The sequence below is a fragment of the Athene cunicularia genome (genome assembly GCF_003259725.1).
Source record: "Athene cunicularia isolate RWA chromosome 2 unlocalized genomic scaffold, athCun1 chr2_part1, whole genome shotgun sequence".
Taxonomy (NCBI): domain Eukaryota; kingdom Metazoa; phylum Chordata; class Aves; order Strigiformes; family Strigidae; genus Athene; species Athene cunicularia.
In genome coordinates this window covers 143,894,802-143,911,641 of record NW_020799095.1, presented here as the reverse complement: position 1 = coordinate 143,911,641, position 16,840 = coordinate 143,894,802, and the positions used below count along the sequence as shown (strand labels likewise).

The 16,840-nt window shown below is 39.0% G+C and overlaps 1 protein-coding gene across 4 annotated transcripts in view; it reads left to right on the top strand.

The window, feature by feature from the left end:
* The window catches only part of FAM49B (family with sequence similarity 49 member B), a 61,994-nt gene that overhangs the window by 4,560 nt on the left and 40,594 nt on the right, over nt 1–16,840 (top strand). For all 4 annotated transcript variants that reach the window (XM_026841845.1, XM_026841847.1, XM_026841848.1 and 1 more), the window contains exon 2: nt 15,892–15,970. The gene's annotated coding sequence lies outside the window, so the exon portion shown is untranslated. The remainder of the gene's footprint in view (nt 1–15,891; nt 15,971–16,840) is intronic.

Sequence of the window (16,840 nt, the reverse complement as noted above, 5' to 3'; positions counted from 1 at the left end):
TGTATGAAGAATAGGGTGGGAAGTTTTTTTTTAAAAAAAAGTAAGAAGAAACCAAACCAAAACTTACTGATAATGTCTCTGCTCCATAAACTCAGAAAGTAAGATTGTGTCACTGCTTAAGCATAGTGTTCATGGTGGCAAAACTGAGTTTTCCGGGGAGCTTCCGAGTACTGCAGTCTCAGTGCTGTTGCAGTATTCAAAGAGTAAGGCAAATGGGAGAGAACTCTTCACTTTATTCTTAGGAATTGCATTGAGTAAGCATGCAAAATAGAACTGAAATCTCTTTGAGTACGTAACAGTAATGTGTTGACTGACTCATGCATTTTGTGTTGAGGGCAGTGTATTGGGATTGGAGCTACTCTGATTCATGGTTATTTAGAATAGAAAAAGGTTGAGAAAAAGTCACAGTTTTAACTCTAACCTGTGAACAAGAAAGTTTGGTTTTAATGGTTAGGTAGAGGAAAGCTGTACCTGCATACAGATATTAAATCCTGCAAGTGCTTGACAGGCAGGACTCCTTTGTTGTGATACAGAAGTTGATGAAAGTGTGACTCTAGTAAAAAGACAGGCCACTATGTAACTTGTAACTACAGTTGCTTTATTAGAACCAGTTACAATTCTCATTTATAGTACGGCTCTAACTGTGTTCCTGGCACGACAGCCTTCCTGCCTCCCAGGTTTTATAATATTTTTTTTTAATTTCCCTCTTTCTTGCAGCTAACCTTTTTGTGTTGTACAGCAATAAAATATGTCTTCTGTCTCCCCTAGGAGATAATGGGGACAGGTGATAAAGTGGTTAATATTACCTCCTACCAGTACCTCTGTCTAGTAGTTCTTTCTCAGCTTAAATAAATTTGTAGCAGTTCTTGTCGATGTTTATAGTTCATTATGTTCATTTTCAATTTCAGGGTTTTAAGTCTGTGTATCTCAAGGCTTTTCTTCTGACAGTATCAGGCTTGTAAAGAAGTGGCAGTAATTCTTACTAATCCAACTTCAATAAACTGCTGTCCTTGACAAGTTACTCATGGAGGACCTGAAAGTGTTATGTCAGTAGCTGTCATGAAATTTCAGCATTCTTCCTGCTTTTAGATGGTTTCTAAGGAGAGGAAAAAAAAAAAAAAAAAAAAAAAAAGCTGGTAATTCAGGCCAACTGATCTGTCTTTTGTGGGGAGGAGAAATGGGCTTTTTCAGGTCTGATAACAGAATAGATCTTTAAGCTAGGAACCACTTACTGTCTTGCAGATACCTTTTAAAGGATTTCCTCCCATTGAAGTTGTGAAGGCAAATGCTTTAAATAAAAGTTTGGAGATAAATGTAATCCTGTGATCTTTGTCAGAAGCAATCTCCATTGTCAGTGTGAATTCAGAAGTAACATGGGGATTGATTGTCTTGACGCCTGCCTTAAAATTCTTTACATTTGTGCCAGTTTATTTAGCATTAGTTTTGTATGTTTTCTAGGATATAATGGGACACTCCCTTCACCTGCAAGGAGGTATTTCATTCACCATATTTCTTTGTCGATGCTTGTTCATATATGTACAACAAAATTGCTTTTACAGTTTTGTACACTATCTCAACATTGAAAGCATCCAGGAAAGGCATTCTTTGATTTTATCTCCTTTTTGCCATAGGAAGTAACAAACTGCCAAGGCTTCTCTGCCAATGAAGAATGCTTTTCTGCATTTCTTTGTGAGTATATCTATATAGAGACAGTGTAAATTAAATAATGTTTTAAAACTAGGAGTACATTATTCTAGACTGATGGAGCAGATACTAGGTCTTGCTTAACTTCCCCTTTTAGTCAGGTAGGCTTGAAAGCCTGCCTGCACTTAACCTTAATACAGCTGTATACATTAATATTGTGAATAGTCCTGAGTTGAGACATCTATAAGAATAAGGCTGATAGCTGCAGATACTTCATTCTCCCTAGCACCTCAAGTATGATAACTTCAAAGTTGACCTCATATTTGAATAATTTGCCCATGGACTTCATTTTGACCTGGTCTTTTTGCCTCAAATAGTTGCAGGACAGTTTTTTATGTCTTTACTAAGCTGAACATCTGGAACTGCTTGCTGTCTGCCTTCAGAAATAACAACCAAAAAAAAAAATCTATGCACGGTAATAGGTTTTGGTTTCTCTAACTTAGAATAGTGTCTGGTTTAGTCTCTGACTATTTTGTGAATAGGGGAAAGTAGATTCGGTTACAGTTCTGTGAATAGGGAAAAGTAGATTTGGTTAGAGTTGTTGAAAGCAGAAATAAAGTCTTAAAGGTCAGTCACTTCAGAAGTGCTCATTTTTTCTTCAGATATCCAGTTGGGCATTTTTAAAGAGTGAGCGGGACAGAAATAAGTTTTTATTCTTCAACATAGGGCTACAGGCTAAGGAAAAGCTTGAAAGCTACAAATTTGCATGCTGGGATTGGTGTGTTAAGTAGTTAGTTTGAACTGTGTTGCAACACTTCTGAGTGTTTTACTGATTTGAATGTTCCTGATAACAATGCTTGCACATCACAGAAGCACTGTTGAGGATGAACAAGCCTACAGCTTGATGGCAGATGAAATTTGCTGTTGACAGACTGAAAATCATGAGCAGTGACACAAATAGTATAACTTATTAAAACATGGTTAATGCTTAAGCTTTCAAAACATTTTATTGTTAAAAAAACTTCTGGGGAGCTCTGATTTCTGGTGAAATTCAGGTATAAATTCAGATTAAAACACTAAACTATGTTGTCCTCTTGTAGAACATGCTTCTGATTGTCAGCTTGTGAAAGGTATTGATGTGGCTGAGTGAAATTTAGAGTAATCTCTGTGTAAAGAGTTGTTCCTTTTTTCACTGGAAATATCCAAAATGCGTATCCCTTATTTAAGCATTTTATTTACTTACTAGGACACACAACTGAACTTTGATACATATAAAATCAATAGCATGAAATATTATTTCAGTTTAAAGCAGGAATTTGGGTTGTTCTTTTGTGTGAGACAGCAGCTTTGTGGAAGCTCAGGGTACTCTAGAATGCAGTGGCTATGTTGAAAACCTTTTCATCCACAGAAGCAGTCAGAATAGAAGAATAGATCAGGTATATCCATCAGTGGGCTGGTCTCTCTCTCTTTTTTTTTTTTTCTTTTCCCTTTCTAGTCTCTGTCTGGGTTTAAGTACACTTATCCTTTTCACCTTGTGTACCTTTTGAACTTCCATGTCATTCTGCATAAACAGGACTTAAATCTGCTTGGGTGCTAGGGAATGATCCCTTTTACCATTCACCTGCTCTTATCACTAACGTAGATGTCTCAAAGTGAAGTAAGTATACCGCCTCTGGCTTTATGGAGTATGGGATTATGACAAAAAGTAAAGAGCTGCAGTTGGAAGGAGGCTGAGAGGCACTGCCTTTAGGTAGTAGCTTTGACTGGCTAGTAGAAAAGTTATAGGTATGGGGTTGGTTTTTTTTTTGAAATACATCTGTTTCAGTGGCTTGGCACTACCCCAGTGTACCTTTTGGAACAGCAATCCTTGATACAAATGAGTGCTGAAGCAGCTCTTTCCTATTATGGAAGAAACTAAATGTCTGTAAAATACTGCTGATAATTTCTTATGGTAATCAAAACTTTGATAGTGCGTGTACAGGGGTTTATGGTAATGAAGAAATTACTTCCTCACAGTTTAATTTCCTACCATACATTGCTTTTGTAGTGCTCTGTATGTGTGCAAAGGCAGTGAATGGGTTCAAGAAACTGCCTGACAAGTATGGGGTTTCTCACAACTAGCAGGAATTAGTTCTCATCAATGTCCTTCATGTTTGGTGATATCACATCCTGCTGAAAAATACCATCTAGGAAAAGTTCTGTATGCCTAAAGCTATGGGTTTTGAAGCCACTTCTTGTGGGAATGGTACATTTTATTTGTAGGTTTCAAAGCTGGCAAAGAAAGTGCAGCTGCTAATGCTCTCTGCTATCTGTTAAAGGATGTGCAACCCAGAGTTAGAGAGATACCACCTTTCTGAACTAGCCTTGTATTGGGCTTGTGTGGCAAGGTTTTGGTAGTGGGGGGACTACAGGGGTGGCTCCTGTGAGAAGATGCTTGAAGTTTCCCCCATGTCCAATAAAACCAATGCCAGCCATCTCCAAGACATACCCACTGCTGGCCAAGGTTGAGACCATCAGCGATGTTGGTAGCACCTCTGTGATAACATATTTTAAAAGGGAGAAAAATGGTTACTCAACAGCAGCCAAGAGAAAGGAGTGCACTTTGGTCAGAACAACCCCCAGCAGCGCTACAGGCTTGGGGAGACTAGATATTAGGAAGATTAGGAAGATATTAGGAAGCATTTCTTTACAGAACGGGTTGTTGAGCGTTGGAATGGGCTGCCCAGAGAGGAGGTGGAGTCCCCATCCCTGGAGGTGTTTAAGAGTCGGGTCGACATAGCGCTGAGGGATCTGGTGTAGTTGGGAACTGTCAGTGTGAGGTTAATGGTTGGACTGGATGATCTTCAAGGTCTTTTCCAACCTAGACGATTCTGTGATTCTGTGATACATGAGAGAAACACCTTGCAGACACCAAGGACAGTGCAGAAGGAGGGGCAGGAGGTGCTCCAGGCACTGGAGCAGAGATTCCCCTGCAGCCTGTGGTGAGGCAGCTGTGCCCTGCACCCATGGACCTCCATGGTGGAGCAGAAGCCCACCTGCAGCCTGTGGAGGACCCTATGCTGGAGCAGGGGGATGCCCAAAGGAGGCTGTGACCCCATAGGAAGCCTGTGCTGTAACAGGCTCTTGGCAGGACCTGTGGACCCGTGGAGAGAGAAGCCCACACTGAAGCAGGTTTTCTGGCAGGACTTGTCACCTTGTGGGGAACCCACACTGGAGGAGTCTGTTCCATGGAAGGGACCCATACTGGAAGTTTGTGAAGAATTGTAGCCTGTGGGAAGGACTCATGTTGGAGTCCTGTGGGAGGGACCCCACGCTGGATCAGGAGAAGAGTGTGAGAGTCCTCCCCCCGAGGAGGAATGAGCAGCAGAAACAACGGGTGAAGAACTGACCACAACCCCCGTTCCCTGTCCACCACTGGGGGAGAGGAGGTAGAGAAATAAGAGAATGAAGTTGATCTTGGGAAGAAGGCAGGGGTGGGGTTAAGGCATTTTAAGATTTGTTTTTTATTTCTCGTTATCTTACTCTGATTTGATTTGAAGCTAATTTCTCCAAGTTGAGTCTGGTTTGCCTGTGATGCTAATTGGTGAGTGATTTTCCTGTCTTTATCTCAACCCATGAGCCTTTCATTATATTTTTTTTCTCCCCTATCCTGTTGAGGAGGGGAGTGATAGAGTGGCTTTGGTGGGCATCTGGCATCCAGACACAGTCAACTCACCACATTTCCCTACCTAGTTTCTTGAGAAAACTGTTTTTCCACATTCTCATGAATGGCTCAATAACTTCTCTGTTACTGTATGTGTTCTGAGTCATTCGTGATCTTGGAGAATACTCTGGCTGACCAACAAACCAAGAAGCTGGTTCTACTTTTCCAGGAGTGGTTTATTCTTCAGACTCTTGGTATATGAGACAGGACAGAATTTGTTAATGGTTTGAGTCTAGCTCTGCATCATCAAGACCACAAATTTATCTTTGAATCTAAGGCTTCTCCATGGGAGCAATTTTTTTCTATATATTTTATTTCAGTACACTTAGTAGAATGCAAATTGTACTCTTAAATTAATTTTTCATCTTAGAAAGTTGTCCTAATGTAAGTTCAATGATGTTTTCTAACAAGTACATTCTAACTATAGGATATCTTATGACACTTCTCTAATAATCCAACAATAACCAGTGTTGCAGTTGGTTTACCTGGTTGAAAATTTTTTTTTCTTCAAGCATGTTGTGTTTAACATGTACATCTTTTTTAATTATGTTTATTTGTTATCTCTGTGAAAGGATGACTTGATCAGCAGTTTGGAACACCTGTGTGATTTTTTTTTATTTTTTTTTTTTTATTCGAAGTAATCTTAATAAAAGATTTTGTGGTCAGAACTGTTATCTACAAGTTGAAGTGAAGTTACTGTTTGTTATGTCCAAGATTAGACTGGATTATGTAAAATGATTAGTTAACTTCTTGCTATCTGTAAGGCCTAAGAAGCTTAAGTTTTCAGCAGTAAAACAATAATTTCCATTATCTTTCAGATTGATGCATGAGAGTTTAACATAAATAACTTTGACAGATAGGAATGCGATATCTGTATCCTCACTGACTGCCTTAGAGGGTCACTAAACAGCCTCTTCTATGCTTATCCCATTCAAGATTCATCCAATGCTACCCTTACTAACTTGATGAAGCAGAATTTGAGGACTACATACCTGGCTGAAGTCCTACTATGCTTAGTGTTGTATGCTTTGCCTCATGACAGGTGAGAAACTGAGGTACAGCAGTGTTAATTACCTGAAAGAAATAGGAAGTCTGTAGTTAAAAACAGAGATCAAATGCACCTTTAATTACTGCAGTGTTACACTGAGTTTCTGTAGTTGAGTAACTCCTAATAAAACATATTTATAAGATAGAAGCAAGATTAGTAATTCCCTGTGAAATTCCTTTAGTTTCTTTGCAATAATACATTGAGTGAAAGTATATCCAAGGGAAAACTTCTCATTCTTTTAGGTCTGGTAGATCTCAGTCATTGTGGTGTTTTTGTACTATTTTTGCTGATAATTGTTAGTTGTTTAAAAATACAAGTTCCACAAAAATATGGGAGATGGAGGCCCAGAGGGCCAACATCCATTTCTAGATTTTGGTGATAAGATGTTAAATAAGTTAATATTTGTAATTGTTATTAAATCCTTGAAATCCAGATTAATTTTTATTGAAAGACAAAAAAAAAAAAAAAAACAAACCTACTGAAAGCCTCTTGATCAGCCAAAGGGGTTTTGCTCTGCTCTTTATGGAGTTGGCTTGCCTGGTTTCGTATGCTGTTATATGCACGACAGTACCATAAGGCAAAAGTAATCTTCTAGTTTAGCCACAGTGACAAGCATATTTTATTAACGAGATTTATCGTTATGCTAGTCTTCTCACTTCCCCTGTCTTGTTTTTGTTGTATTCCAATATTCTGAGATTGCTGGCAAATGTCTGCTCTGTTGGAAGGTTCCTACTATGGGAGGTTCCACTGTAAGAATGCCCATAAATCATCCAGCTCTTTGGCAGTGTCTTTGCCGCATGAGATGTCCCTGATAAATTGCATGAGTTCCTGAATGGCAATGCAGATAATTCCATAGTAGGTAATGTTTGTTATAGCCCATGCTAGGCATGACGAGCCTTGAACTAAACCTTCTTTATTGTGCGAGCTAACTAGCCTCACTTATTCTGAGACTACTTACAACAGAAATGATACAGAAGGCTTCTGTAGTTGCACTGAGTGAATCTGAGGCCAAGAAGGTTTTAATCAATCCTGTTATAGCAGATGATTTGACTTCTCTGAGTGCTCTTGTGTGTGTGTGTGTCTGTGTGTAGCCTTTTCCTGTCAGCAGCCAGACATGTACGTGGTGTGCAATTAATCTGTGCATCTGTACTAAATCCAACACGCCCTGTAGGCACTGAATCATAGTTCTTTACAGCTCTGTAGGCACTGAATCATGGTCCTTGAACAGATGAGTACTGTGGCACCACGTGATAGATCCAGTTTCTTCCTAGAAGGCGTGCATCTACAACACACGTGCACGCACTTTCGTTTATACCTCTTGCCAAGCTGGAGCTTGCTTCTGGGCTTCTGTTACACAATTCATGTAACGTTTTTCCAGGTACCGTGTTTCTGAAGAGCTCAGGAGCCTGTCTTTCATTTTGTTGAACATAAGCCTCATACGTGACAACTGCCTGTGTTCTGGTTCCACGGTGCAGGAAGGGCCCTGTGGGTTTCTCATGAAGGAGCAGCCTAAAGCACGCTCCACCTGTAGAGCAACTCTTGTCATATGGTTTGAAAGTACTTCACCGATGGAGAAGCCAGGCACCTTAATTTCAAGTCTGGTTACACTTATTAGTACCACTTATCCTGTTACTCTATTACTCTTGAAACTCGTGGTCCTAGGATTGTGTCTCAATGCCTGTGGGTATGTGCAGTGCTTATACTGATGATACTCTTGTTGCATGTACTTGCATCTGCTTGTAAACGTAATGGTAAGTGCATGAAGGGAAGCTGCTATGTACATGTCTCTTGTTAAAATTTTACCTATATACAGCAACTTTGTGTATACTTGAATTATATTGGGCATGACTCTACAGTGTGAATATTATATAATACAGTGCCTTTGTTTCATGTGTGTATTTAGCTTCATTTCTTCATGAAAAACTGTACTTCGGAACCTGTTAGTCTTCAGGTAAGTCTTTCTAGTCTTACAGTAGCAAAAAAATCTTTGCAGTACAACCAGTCTCTAAATAAGTCCTTTTCTACTTGAGCTGGTGTTCCAGGGTAAAGTTTGATTTGAAAAGGATGAACTGACTCCCTTGTTGCAGTCTCTAGAACTTGTATGTGACTATTTGAATGTTGGTGTTTGTTATTTCACTTCAGCAGAAAAATGTAAGACTTGTTCTTAAATGCTTCCTTTGTTACTTCAAATACAGGGTAATATAGAAAAATTGTTGCACTCTGATTTTGACTGAGGTTGTAACATACACATTAAATGTAGGAAAAATGCCTCTGGAGATGATGGCATCTGCAAGTACACTTTGAACAAAGATCTTGTGCTCTCTTAATACCAACCTAAATGGGAGGATGTGGGAGTGTAAGAATGGCTTAAAGATCATCAGATTTCCTGTGCAGAAATAGGAGTCCAGTTGCCTTTAATATCTCTCGGTGAGAAGCGGATGTAAAAGCTGAGATAGTCTGCAGACAACCTTCTGAGGGTGAGACTTCCTACTCAAGGTCTCAATGAGCTCTGCGGTATCTTTTTTTTTTAAGTAACTATTGAATCCTAAAATGATCATTCAGACTGTTTAAGCTAAGAGCTTAAACTATTTACACATCAGATAGCCATGTTTACCATACTGAACTTTCTCTAAGAGCTGGAAGTAATGTCTACCTCTCTGTGGACTTGATAACAAGCTTGGCTAAATCCAGCTGATTAGGAAACAGAGGAAAAAAAAAAAAAAAGGGATGTATTGACCAACTACACAGATCCAGAACTTCATAGCATCTCTCCTCACACTCCACCCCCCTTTAGAGTTTGGAAATGGCACGCTCTTCTGTATAATAACCTGTGATGGTAGCATGAGGCGAACCTAACTCTAATCTTTGAGGAGTCTTGAATTCAGCATATACTTGTGAGTCAGGCTGGTGCCTTGCTCAGCTGATGTAGGAACAATGAGAAATAGGCGTTTAAGGGGTAGATCCAGGAAAGACTAAACACAGCAGAACCTGGTGAGAAGGAGTTTTTATGGGATGGGGAGATCCTGGGGTTTAGTCATTGCTTACAGTAGATATTTGTTCAATGGGAACCTTAAACTGCTCTTTGAGTTAGGGGATAAGCAACTTCTATCCTCTTGTTACAAGCCTTAACTTATTGAAGAGTCTGTAAAGGTTGCTCATACCTTTAACTGTTCAAGTAGGCTCTTTGATAGTGGTCCTGCTGCTTCTGATCACAAACAGACCTCCTGTTGTGCCTCTAGAGTGTAGAAAAACTAGGACTGGTCCAATGCTCTCTCTATGAGTTAATTCCTGGTTTCTACGATGTAATTCAATCCCTTTGTCAGGTGTTGTGTATCCAAGGAGCAAACACTAACAGAGATCTAGGTTCAAAAGGTAATGTGGCATCTGTACTTAAGAATGAAGAAATCTTCCAAGATGTGCATGTTTCTCTATGTGGCTAAAAGTTTACAAGTCAAAATTTAACCAGTATCAGTAACTTGCTCCTGACATCTGCTTGCCAGAATTACCAGAGCTTTTGCAAGAATTGTGCATTTCTGATCAACTTTTTATAAGTTATTTATTTAATTTAAACTTAATTGTCATGCTCTTTTGTATTGTATCAAGAACGTCCCCTCACCAGGAGTAGGAAAAGATTACTCCCATTTCAGTCTGCATGTGACTGTATGTGTATGTCCTTTTCACCCTGCTATGGAAAATTGTTCCTAACTAATCTAGAGAATGTCATCTGTGTCCTGCCCTCTCATCTCTTGAATTAGGTTACTCTAAGGACTTGTTGCTCTCTAAGGAGTAGCTCTATTTTCAAGGGGAACTGAAGAAAATATTGGTTATGTTTAAGTCCTGTGCCAAATATATTGTTGACTACCCATAGTTTGTCTTAAAGTATTCAAATGATTGACATCATTGGAGTTCTACATTTGTCCTTGAAATAGAGGAATATGCTCATTGTGTGGTTAAATGGAATAGGTTTAAGTTTTATTTTACACAAGAGATACATTCTTTCTACTGCTGCTTTTACAATAAATATAGGCATAGGTTCCTGAGCTCCAAGAATCTGGGTGAATGAGTGTTTGAAGGTGGTCTGATGGTAGTCAGAACTTCTGAAGTGTAAGCAAATTCTCCTGGATCTGGAGAACACACTATTCCTAGTTGTAATTAATTAATTAAAAGACAAAAGAAAAAGCTGATGAGCATAGTCATCTTCTAAGATTCAGTCCTTTTGTAATACTTGGTTATTTTGAAAAACTGTATTTTTAAAGGAAGTTGCTAAACCATGTAATGCTACAGAGCTCAAAATATAAGCTCCTGTGTTTGAAAGCTGAGATACGGCACTGACAGAAGAGTGTGTTCACTGTTGGAAATCCTTTCTGTGACTTTGGAGTAATTAACAGAGGAAAAGCTGGTCAGTGTTCTGTTTGATAAATTACACTTAATGCATTGTGTTGGACTGATAATGCTTTAAACCTGTGCCAAATGTTTGCTGTGGGGACAAGGGAAGGTTATGTGTGAGTCTTTTTCCTTCTCTGTCTTTGCAGCTCTTAATCAACTGGACAATCTTCATTTACACACAAAATTAGCTTCTAGTACATGATTATGTTTTGATGTTTTCCAGATCAAACCTGTAAGAAAAACCATATTTAAGTCCTGTAATTGATATTTTCTTCATTCACTAGAACAACTAATAATTTGTTGTTGAAAATGGTCAGGGTATCACTTGAGTGCTGTGGTGGTACGTGAAAGCAGAGCTGGGCAATCTTCTGGAGGCAAATAGTTTTAACTTTGTGTCATAGCATCGTTGTTATTAACTGTAGGATACGCAGTTGAAGCTCAAACTATTAAGTTATTGTTATTTTGATCTTAAACTGTTCCATTACTATCTTGAAAATAAAGGAATGAGAACTTTTTCAGCTCTGTAGAAGTAAACTACCGGGGCTTTTTTAAACTGTTCTCTGACCACCAATTTGTCAAATCCCAGGAGAATTTCCTCTTTCAACTGAAAATTAATTTTGGCAATATAGGTTGGTAAGGGGAGAAAAGTGGTCTGTATCGTTCCAGTGAGGAATAAAATTCTCAAACAAGTTTTCTCTGCCATGAAGCTATCTGTGAATTGCAGAGTTTGGACATTGGGTGTGTTGCGTTCTGCCTCTTTTTCTTATAGCTGCCTTATAATAAAGAGTAGCCTCTCAGAAGCTCTGCGGGGATTATTTGACTGCTCAATTTGTGTGCTGTCTTATATCTGGCAACAGAATTCTTTATAAGCTACCATAAACCTTCTGACAGTTATGTTTATGGATCTTTATGATTTTTTTGTTTTACTTGTTTTGTGTACTCTTCTGTTGATGAGTTGTTGTCACTAGCAGTCTGTTGTGATCTGTGGGGAGGATATGTCATCTTAAGTTCTGCTTGCTGTGTCTTCTGTGCTTTCTATGTTTTGGGCTAAGCAAAGTCAAACACAGGCAAAGATAATGTGTGTAACATGATTTTAAATGTTGTTCATATCTGTATAACAGTGTTGGGTATACAGGCTAGGTGGGTACTTTAGACAAAGCTTTTGAGTTGAAATAACCTGCATTTTAAGTTGTGAAATCTACATTTCTGTGGGCTTTTGAAGATGTGGTGTAAGTTACCAGTCACAGAGGAAATGAAATGGCATCTCAGGCCGGCCCAGATGCTCACCTCAGTGGTGTCCTTTGGAAGTGAGTGTCTGACTGGAGCAAAGCAAAGAACTGGAATGAGTTGGCAGTTGAAGGTTTGAGCAGAATTTCAGGAAATACTTTCTTCTCTGCTTCCCTCTCCATCTCTGCCCTGAGTCATCCCTGTTACCTGCTGGTGGAGACTTACAGCCAGCTCTGACACAGGGCTTACCTCTGTGAGTGACAATCTTGCTTTAATGGTGGCAAAGGTTGGAAAATTATATAAGATAACTTGAAGCCCCTACCTAGAAACTGTTGTACCTGTTAAGTAGCTGTTTTGTCCCAGCGTTTCAGCAAACTGGAGTATGCTGAATCTCTCAGTAAAACCTATTAACATCTGTGTTACTGGCTTTACCATGCTGTCCTGAGAAAGCAGCCATTAATAAATTTCTCAGAAGTGTTCTTCCTTGTAGCTCAAATGAGTGCAAAATTTGGAGGCTTGGGAAGCAGTGGCTGTGTGTCTGCCTGTTGAAACATGTACACCAGAGAAAAACCAACTCTGCGATTCACAGAAAGCTCTTTGAATCTTTATGGTTAATAGTTTTCTTGAGCATGAATTTTTTATGGAGAACAAGATTTAATCAGGTGCTGTACTTCAGAGTTTAATTCCACCTTCCCCTTAAGTGACAAAACTAATGAAGTAAGGGATGGTTGCTTAAATGAATATGTGAAGTCTCCCTAATTTATCAGGAACAAGTAGGTTTATTGTCTGCTTCCTTCTTTTGAACTCGTCCCACAAAGCTCTGCCAACACAGTGTGTGGAGGGCAAGCAAGGATATCTCCTGAGAATGAGCTTACTCTTTTGTTGTTCACCTGCTATTCTCATTAACCTTTCAAAGAAACAGTGTTAATTTATTTCACAAAGGTCTACTGAAGTAAAGAAAACTAATTTTTGAACAAATATTGACTGAAAACTATGATGGCAGATAACTTTGTTTTTCTCAGCTGTTATTTATACCGTGGGTTACAGTTTGGAGATCTATTATTTAAAAAGAAAAAAACAAAAAACCCCTCTCTTTGATTCCTCTCCAGGTTCCCCTGTCGCACCAGACTTTATTCTTTGCTCGGCACTAGCAGATTACATAGTTCCTCTATGTGTGGATGTTTCCATGATTCCTCCAATCCACTGTACCTACTGCTGTTCTTCCGGGTTGACTTTTCCCATCCAGCTGTAGCTGCTGGCACTTGCTTCCCTTTCTTAACTGAGAGCTGGTCTGCAAGAATGGGTTGTCAGGGAGGAACTACAGCACGGGAGATGCTGAGCAGCCAGGAGAGGGAGCAGTGCAGAGCAGCATGGGACTGGAGGGGCAGAAGGGTCTCCAAGTAGGCTTAGATATTGCTTGCAGTAAAACAAAATCACAGAATCAACTAGGTTGGAAAGGATCTTGAAGATCATCCAGTCCAACCATTAACCCAACATTGACAGTTCCCAACTACACCAGATCCCTCAGCGCTATGTTGACCCGACTCTTACACACATCCAGAGATGGGGACTCCACCACCTCCCTGGGCAGCCCATTCCAACGCCCAACAACCCCTTCTGGAAAGAAATACTTCCTGACATCTAGTCTAAACCTTCCCTGGCACAACTTGAGCCATTCCCTCTTGTCCTAGATCCTGTATGCTACTAAATCCTGCATGCTACTTCAGGTTGTTATGAGGAAATTTAAACATTCGAATTTGGCAATGTGATGGTTATGTGCATTGGTCCAGTGGAAGTGTAATGCAACTTTTCTGTTTAATGAAATGATCAATCATGCTTGGAAAAAAACCCCGAACAAACCATTCTCTGGTACTGAACAGGAAGCTTTTCATACTGTAGTGTAGCAGGGGAGAAGGAAGTGTTTTTGTTGACGGTGTTGAAGGAAACTGCACATGTTGCAATTGCATAAATGGTTGGTCACTCAGCCAGCAGAACTTTCAAATCCTGTTACCAGGCTGTAGACAGTCACAGTGCTGCTTTGCTCAGCGATTTACCAAGCAGCCTTGGTAAAAGACCTTCTGTATAAGGCCTTATGGCTTCCATTCAGTAGTTTTTAACTTAATTGTTAACTTCATACAGTTGTTTCGCAAGAGGACCATGAATGAAAAGGACTGAAATAGGATAGTGAAGCAATTGTTAGAACAAGGCCTATGCTTTAACAAAGTGAATAAGATGCCTTGGATGTTTTTTAAATTTCCCTTTCCTCAAGAAACTGAAGTAGTGCTTCATACAACGCTTGCAGGAAAAAGCCCAAAACATTAATTTGCCAGGCACCTCTTTATCTTAGATGCTGTCTTGACACAAATTGGCAAAAGTTATCATTGACTAACATTGCTCTCTTGTTTCTACTTTTGAATTGTCTTGCAACAATGTGCTTCAGTGTAGCTGTGAATAGGATTCCTTGACTTTAACTGTCAATTAAATTTTTCATAGTAACTCAAGAGTGCTTGCCGCCTTCTATTCTAGCTGTGCTGTTCAGGTCACAAATTTTTCTTTTGCAGAGAGGGAATGAGGGAATGGGTGGTATCTTTTGATGATAGTTTTTACTGTGACTAAAACCATTACCCAGCCTCAACACTGCAGAGCTCTTCCCCTCCACTCCTCCCTTCCCAAGCTGGAACACATCAGTAATGCTATGTCCTCTGTGATTAAAAATTTCACTGCAAAGCAGCATATTTTTTGTTAGATGCTTGTTAATCAGGATTATCTCATGTAAGAGGAGCTGCTGATAGCTGATTAAATACAAATTAATGCTGAATATAAATTAATGCTGAATACTTCATGCCTCTTCAGCTGGATCTGCAATGACATGACAGGGATTTTTCTATTTCTAAAACAAGTTTATGCTAAAAACAGATACATTGCAGAATGTGCTTGACTTTGGTGTAGAAGCAGAAAGAGAATTGTAGTAAAAAATCTTGAGATGGTGCATATCGATAGGGTGGATTCTGCTTCCAGGAACAATACCTGAAGTAGGAGCAACAATGGTTTTACTGAAGACAGGTTAAGTGACGACATCAAGTATTTAACTTAGTCATAATCCCTGAAACAGAAGCAGCCTACAGAATCACAAATGAAAAAGATTTACCACAAGAGAAAGGTGGCAGTTTTGGCTAGTTTATCATCCAGTTACTGTACTACAAAAGGTAGACCGTTTCCTGTATAAAACTACTCCACATGAACTTAAATACCCTTTGAATTCTTGCAATAAATCTCAGTGCTGCATTTCTGTAGGAAATACTGTTCTGTCTGACCATATAGATACTGATTTTCTGAACCAGAAATCTAGTTTTGAAGCACGATGTCTGAGTAATACTAGAGTAAATTCAGAAAGATAAAAACTACCATTGGCTGAATTTGACTTTAACTGATGAAAACTGAAGCAATGAAGTGTTTTTCCCTGTGCACAATATATATATGACACTAAATAAAAGTTGAACTGAGACCTAATTTTTTTCGGCTGCAACTGTGTGTAACTTGGCTCAGTAGTGCAGAGATGTAATGCTCTATTTTTTTTTTTTCTGCTGTAACTGTGTGTAACATAACTCAGTAATGCTGAGATGCCTGTGATCATGGATAGCCTTACTGACTCACAGAAGAGTTTCTAAGGATGCCTCTCCATTTGCTTGTAAGGTCACTTCCATAAAATCACAAGTGTTTTGTTGGTTTTTTTTTTAAATCTACATGGTTTATTTGCATTCCTAAAGAATTATGTGTATTCCTTGGCACTGCAGGATTAGCTTTGATTTACCCCTGGAGCTGGTTTATGTAGTTGAAATACTGTGTGTTGTTTATGTTTAATGGGATTCTTCTGTTTGTTCAGATTCTGAAGACGAGCTGCTGCATCGATAATCTGAGGAAGAAAGTTCTCTGTTAAGACTGCAAGAAGATACTACCAACTGGTAAACACTTCCTTAGGTGTCTTTGCTTGTAGAATGTTTCTTTGTTTTCCTTAATGTTTTAAGCCAAGGAGTACAAAGTATTTTGAATTACTGAAAGCATGAAGTAGTTCATGCAGTTATGTTTTTTTATAATGAACTGTAGTTTACTAGACAAAAGGCTCAGTAGCAGCAGATAAATATGGGTATTTAAATGGGAATGCTAAATTATTAAATTCCTACTCTCACAGTAGGAGAATTGATTAACCTTTTTTCTGTAGTGGGGTGTTAAAAGTTGTCTATTTGGCTTTGCCACTCAGACTAATACAATGTGTCTGTACCTCTTACTATATAAAGACTATTTGAAGTGTGATAGTGCAAACACTGAAACTTCAAATCTGATGCTTCAGAGCTAGGAGAGAGAGAAAAAAGGAAACTTTAAGAAAATCCGGTTTAGCAGTTGAACATGGCTAAGCATGCTAATCTGAGTGTCCAGGTGGTTTGGAAAATGCCATTAATGTGTTTGTAATTATTCTATGGGTGTTTGAGGCATAACTTTAACTGAAAATAATGAATGATAATAAAACTAAGGATGTATTGTAATTCACAGGCATTTAAAATCATCTGTTGGTTGCCTGTAGGTTCAGAATGGTAAACGGATGATCAGTGAAGAGCCATGGCCATTTACTAGCAGTTTACCAGCCCATAAGTTTAGATGTTGCACTACACTATTTCAAGGCAGTCACAAGGAAACATGAGAATTTAGGATTTCTGGATATGTCTTGACATAGCTATATCCTATGCATGTTGGTAGTAGGTACCAGATTTACAGGTCACTTCTCAAAGAGTTAGTATTGTAAATGCAGTATCAGTCTTCGATATTGGGGAAGGCAT